This window comes from Ambystoma mexicanum, chromosome 4q (genome assembly GCF_040938575.1).
Source record: "Ambystoma mexicanum isolate Mex_15411 chromosome 4q, UKY_AmexF1_1, whole genome shotgun sequence".
NCBI classification, from domain to species: domain Eukaryota; kingdom Metazoa; phylum Chordata; class Amphibia; order Caudata; family Ambystomatidae; genus Ambystoma; species Ambystoma mexicanum.
The window spans coordinates 530,940,495-530,946,494 of record NC_090928.1 but is presented as its reverse complement, the minus strand read 5'-3'; the positions used below and the strand labels follow the sequence as shown (position 1 = coordinate 530,946,494).

The window sequence follows — 6,000 nt, the reverse complement described above, 5'->3', positions numbered from 1 at the left end:
GGTAGAGCATGAGACTCTTAATCTCAGGGTCGTGGGTTCGAGCCCCACGTTGGGCGAAAACAACTAAAATTGTAGTGCTTTTTGACCAAAAAAATACATCCTATCTGTGGAAAGCGGCAGTGCAGGGATAGGGAAGAAAACTATAGGCATCCAAAGGAGCCCGGCTAGCTCAGTCGGTAGAGCATGAGACTCCTAATCTCAGGGTCGTGGGTGCGAGCCCCACGTTGGGCGAAAACAACTAAAATTTTAATGCTTTTTGACCAAAAAAATAGAAATTGAAAGTCTCTTTACAATATTTGCAATATTTTGATTGTTAACATGCAATATATGAATGCATGTCTGGATGATGTGTAATGGGGCAATACCACACCTTAATGTATTCACTGTAAAAGAAAAAGTATGTATCATCTTACTATAAAATAAAGTGGAGAAAACACAAATAAGGCTTTTTTCCACACAGGTTTAATCGGCTATTTCCTGATATTCTTCAATGCGTTCTGATATTGACTGGTAATTGTGTTTGATACTTTCTTAGACTATTTCTGCCTCTGGCTGATGTGTATTTTCTTTCCAAACTCCACCAGAGCCTATGATTACACAGCATCCTATCTGTGGAAAACGGCAGTGCAGGGATAGGGAAGAAAACTATAGGTATCCAAAGGAGCCCGGCTAGCTCAGTCGGTAGAGCATGAGACTCTTAATCTCAGGGTTGTGGGTTCGAGCCCCACGTTGGGCGAAAACAACTAAAATTGTAGGACTTGTTGACCAAAAAAATACATCCTATCTGTGGAAAACGGCAGTGCAGGGATAGGGAAGAAAACTATAGGCATCCAAAGGAGCCCGGCTAGCTCAGTCGGTAGAGCATGAGACTCTTAATCTCAGGGTCGTGGGTTTGAGCCCCACGTTGGGCGAAAACAATTAAAATTTTAGTGCTTTTTGACCAAAAAAATAGAAATTGAAAGTCTCTTTACAATATTTGCAATATTTTCATTGTTAACATGCAATATATGAATGCATGTCTGGATGATGTGTAATGGGGCAATACCACACCTTAATGTATTCACTGTAAAAGAAAAAGTATGTATCATCTTACTATAAAATAAAGTGGAGAAAACACAAATAAGACTTTTTTCCACACAGGTTTAATCGGCTATTTCCTGATATTCTTCAATGCGTTCTGATATTGACTGGTAATTGTGTTTGATACTTTCTTAGACTATTTCTGCCTCTGGCTGATGTGTATTTTCTTTCCAAACTCCACCAGAGCCTATGATTACACAGCATCCTATCTGTGGAAAACGGCAGTGCAGGGATAGGGAAGAAAACTATAGGTATCCAAAGGAGCCCGGCTAGCTCAGTCGGTAGAGCATGAGACTCTTAATTTCAGGGTCATGGGTTTGAGCCCCACGTTGGGCGAAAACAACTAAAATTTTAGTGCTTTTTGACCAAAAAAATAGAAATTGAAATCTCTTTACAATATTTGCAATATTTTCATTGTTAACATGCAATATATGAATGCATGTCTGGATGATGTGTAATGGGGCAATACCACACCTTAATGTATTCACTGTAAAAGAAAAAGTATGTATCATCTTACTATAAAATAAAGTGGAGAAAACACAAATAAGACTTTTTTCCACACAGGTTTAATCGGCTATTTCCTGATATTCTTCAATGCGTTCTGATATTGACTGGTAATTGTGTTTGATACTTTCTTAGACTATTTTGGCCTCTGGCTGATGTGTATTTTCTTTCCAAACTCCACCAGAGCCTATGATTACACAGCATCCTATCTGTGGAAAGCGGCAGTGCAGGGATAGGGAAGAAAACTATAGGCATCCAAAAGAGCCCGGCTAGCTCAGTCGGTAGAGCATGAGACTCTTAATCTCAGGGTTGTGTGTTCGAGCCCCACGTTGGGCGAAAAAAACTAAAATTTTAGTGCTTTTTGACCAAAAAAATAGAAATTGAAAGTCTCTTTGCAATATTTTCATTGTTAACATGCAATATATGAATGCATGTCTGGATGATGTGTAATGGGGCAATACCATACCTTAATGTATTCACTGTAAAAGAAAAAGTATGCATCATCTTACTATAAAATAAAGTGGAGAAAACACAAATAAGACTTTTTTCCACACAGGTTTAATCAGCTATTTCCTGATATTCTTCAATGCGTTCTGATATTGACTGGTAATTGTATTTGATACTTTCTTAGACTATTTCTGCCTCTGGCTGATGTGTATTTTCTTTCCAAACTCCACCAGAGCCTATGATTACACAGCATCCTATCTGTGGAAAGCGGCAGTGCAGCGATAGGGAAGAAAACTATAGGCATCCAAAGGAGCCCAGCTAGCTCAGTCGGTAGAGCATGAGACTCTTAATCTCAGGGTCGTGGGTGCGAACCCCACGTTGGGCGAAAACAACTAAAATTTTAGTGCTTTTTGACCAAAAAAATAGAAATTGAAAGTCTCTTTACAATATTTGCAATATTTTGATTGTTAACATGCAATATATGAATGCATGTCTGGATGATGTGTAATGGGGCAATAGCACACCTTAATGTATTCACTGTAAAAGAAAAAGTATGTATCATCTTACTATAAAATAAAGTGGAGAAAACACAAATAAGACTTTTTTCCACACAGGTTTAATCGGCTATTTCCTGATATTCTTCAATGCGTTCTGATATTGACTGGTAATTGTGTTTGATACTTTCTAAGACTATTTCTGCCTCTGGCTGATGTGTATTTTCTTTCCAAACTCCACCAGGGCCTATGATTACACAGCATCCTATCTGTGGAAAACGGCAGTGCAGGGATAGGGAAGAAAACTATAGGTATCCAAAGGAGCCCGGCTAGCTCAGTCGGTAGAGCATGAGACTCTTAATCTCAGGGTTGTGGGTTCGAGCCCCACGTTGGGCGAAAACAACTAAAATTGTAGGACTTGTTGACCAAAAAAATACATCCTATCTGTGGAAAACGGCAGTGCAGGGATAGGGAAGAAAACTATAGGTATCCAAAGGAGCCCGGCTAGCTCAGTCGGTAGAGCATGAGACTCTTAATTTCAGGGTCATGGGTTTGAGCCCCACGTTGGGCGAAAACAACTAAAATTTTAGTGCTTTTTGACCAAAAAAATAGAAATTGAAATCTCTTTACAATATTTGCAATATTTTCATTGTTAACATGCAATATATGAATGCATGTCTGGATGATGTGTAATGGGGCAATACCACACCTTAATGTATTCACTGTAAAAGAAAAAGTATGTATCATCTTACTATAAAATAAAGTGGAGAAAACACAAATAAGACTTTTTTCCACACAGGTTTAATCGGCTATTTCCTGATATTCTTCAATGCGTTCTGATATTGACTGGTAATTGTGTTTGATACTTTCTTAGACTATTTTGGCCTCTGGCTGATGTGTATTTTCTTTCCAAACTCCACCAGAGCCTATGATTACACAGCATCCTATCTGTGGAAAGCGGCAGTGCAGGGATAGGGAAGAAAACTATAGGCATCCAAAAGAGCCCGGCTAGCTCAGTCGGTAGAGCATGAGACTCTTAATCTCAGGGTTGTGTGTTCGAGCCCCACGTTGGGCGAAAAAAACTAAAATTTTAGTGCTTTTTGACCAAAAAAATAGAAATTGAAAGTCTCTTTGCAATATTTTCATTGTTAACATGCAATATATGAATGCATGTCTGGATGATGTGTAATGGGGCAATACCATACCTTAATGTATTCACTGTAAAAGAAAAAGTATGCATCATCTTACTATAAAATAAAGTGGAGAAAACACAAATAAGACTTTTTTCCACACAGGTTTAATCAGCTATTTCCTGATATTCTTCAATGCGTTCTGATATTGACTGGTAATTGTATTTGATACTTTCTTAGACTATTTCTGCCTCTGGCTGATGTGTATTTTCTTTCCAAACTCCACCAGAGCCTATGATTACACAGCATCCTATCTGTGGAAAGCGGCAGTGCAGCGATAGGGAAGAAAACTATAGGCATCCAAAGGAGCCCAGCTAGCTCAGTCGGTAGAGCATGAGACTCTTAATCTCAGGGTCGTGGGTGCGAACCCCACGTTGGGCGAAAACAACTAAAATTTTAGTGCTTTTTGACCAAAAAAATAGAAATTGAAAGTCTCTTTACAATATTTGCAATATTTTGATTGTTAACATGCAATATATGAATGCATGTCTGGATGATGTGTAATGGGGCAATAGCACACCTTAATGTATTCACTGTAAAAGAAAAAGTATGTATCATCTTACTATAAAATAAAGTGGAGAAAACACAAATAAGACTTTTTTCCACACAGGTTTAATCGGCTATTTCCTGATATTCTTCAATGCGTTCTGATATTGACTGGTAATTGTGTTTGATACTTTCTAAGACTATTTCTGCCTCTGGCTGATGTGTATTTTCTTTCCAAACTCCACCAGGGCCTATGATTACACAGCATCCTATCTGGGGAAAACGGCAGTGCAGGGATAGGGAAGAAAACTATAGGTATCCAAAGGAGCCCGGCTAGCTCAGTCGGTAGAGCATGAGACTCTTAATCTCAGGGTCGTGGGTTCGAGCCCCACGTTGGGCGAAAACAACTAAAATTGTAGCGCTTTTTGACCAAAAAAATAGAAATTGAAAGTCTCTGCAATATTTTCATTGTTAACATGCAATATATGAATGCATGTCTGGATGATGTGTAATGGGGCAATACCATACCTTAATGTATTCACTGTAAAAGAAAAAGTATGCATCATCTTACTATAAAATAAAGTGGAGAAAACACAAATAAGACTTTTTTCCACACAGGTTTAATCGGCTATTTCCTGATATTCTTCAATGCGTTCTGATATTGACTGGTAATTGTGTTTGATACTTTCTTAGACTATTTCTGCCTCTGGCTGATGTGTATTTTCTTTCCAAACTCCACCAGAGCCTATAATTACACAGCATCCTATCTGTGGAAAACGGCAGTGCAGGGATAGGGAAGAAAACTATAGGCATCCAAAGGAGCCCGGCTAGCTCAGTCGGTAGAGCATTAGACCCTTAATCTCAGGGTCGTGGGTTCGAGCCCCACGTTGGGCGAAAACAACTAAAATTGTAGTGCTTTTTGACCAAAAAAATACATCCTATCTGTGGAAAACGGCAGTGCAGGGATAGGGAAGACAACTATAGGCATCCAAAGGAGCCTGGCTAGCTCAGTCGGTAGAGCATGAGACTCTTAATCTCAGGGTCGTGGGTTCGAGCCCCACGTTGGGCGAAAACAACTAAAATTTTAGTGCTTTTTGACCAAAAAAATAGAAATTGAAAGTCTCTTTACAATATTTGCAATATTTTCATTGTTAACATGCAATATATGAATGCATGTCTGGATGATGTGTAATGGGGCAATACCACACCTTAATGTATTCACTGTAAAAGAAAAAGTATGTATCATCTTACTATAAAATAAAGTGGAGAAAACACAAATAAGACTTTTTTCCACACAGGTTTAATCGGCTATTTCCTGATATTCTTCAATGCGTTCTGATATTGACTGGTAATTGTGTTTGATACTTTCTTAGACTATTTCTGCCTCTGGCTGATGTGTATTTTCTTTCCAAACTCCACCAGAGCCTATGATTACACAGCATCCTATCTGTGGAAAACGGCAGTGCAGGGATAGGGAAGAAAACTATAAGCATCCAAAGGAGCCCGGCTAGCTCAGTCGTTAGAGCATGAGACTCTTAATCTCAGGGTCGTGGGTTCGAGCCCCACGTTGGGCGAAAACAACTAAACTTTTAGTGCTTTTTGACCAAAAAAATAGAAATTGAAAGTCTCTTTACAATATTTGCAATATTTTCATTGTTAACATGCAATATATGAATGCATGTCTGGATGATGTGTAATGGGGCAATACCACACCTTAATGTATTCACTGTAAAAGAAAAAGTATGTATCATCTTACTATAAAATAAAGTGGAGAAAACACAAATAAGACTTTTTTCCAC

General features: G+C 38.6%; 1 non-coding gene across 1 annotated transcript; it reads left to right on the top strand.

The window, feature by feature from the left end:
- Positions 1–158: 158 nt before the first annotated feature.
- TRNAR-CCU (transfer RNA arginine (anticodon CCU)) lies at positions 159–231 on the top strand. Its single transcript has one exon. It is a non-coding gene; the product is annotated as a tRNA-Arg (tRNA).
- The last annotated feature ends 5,769 nt before the right edge of the window (positions 232–6,000 follow it).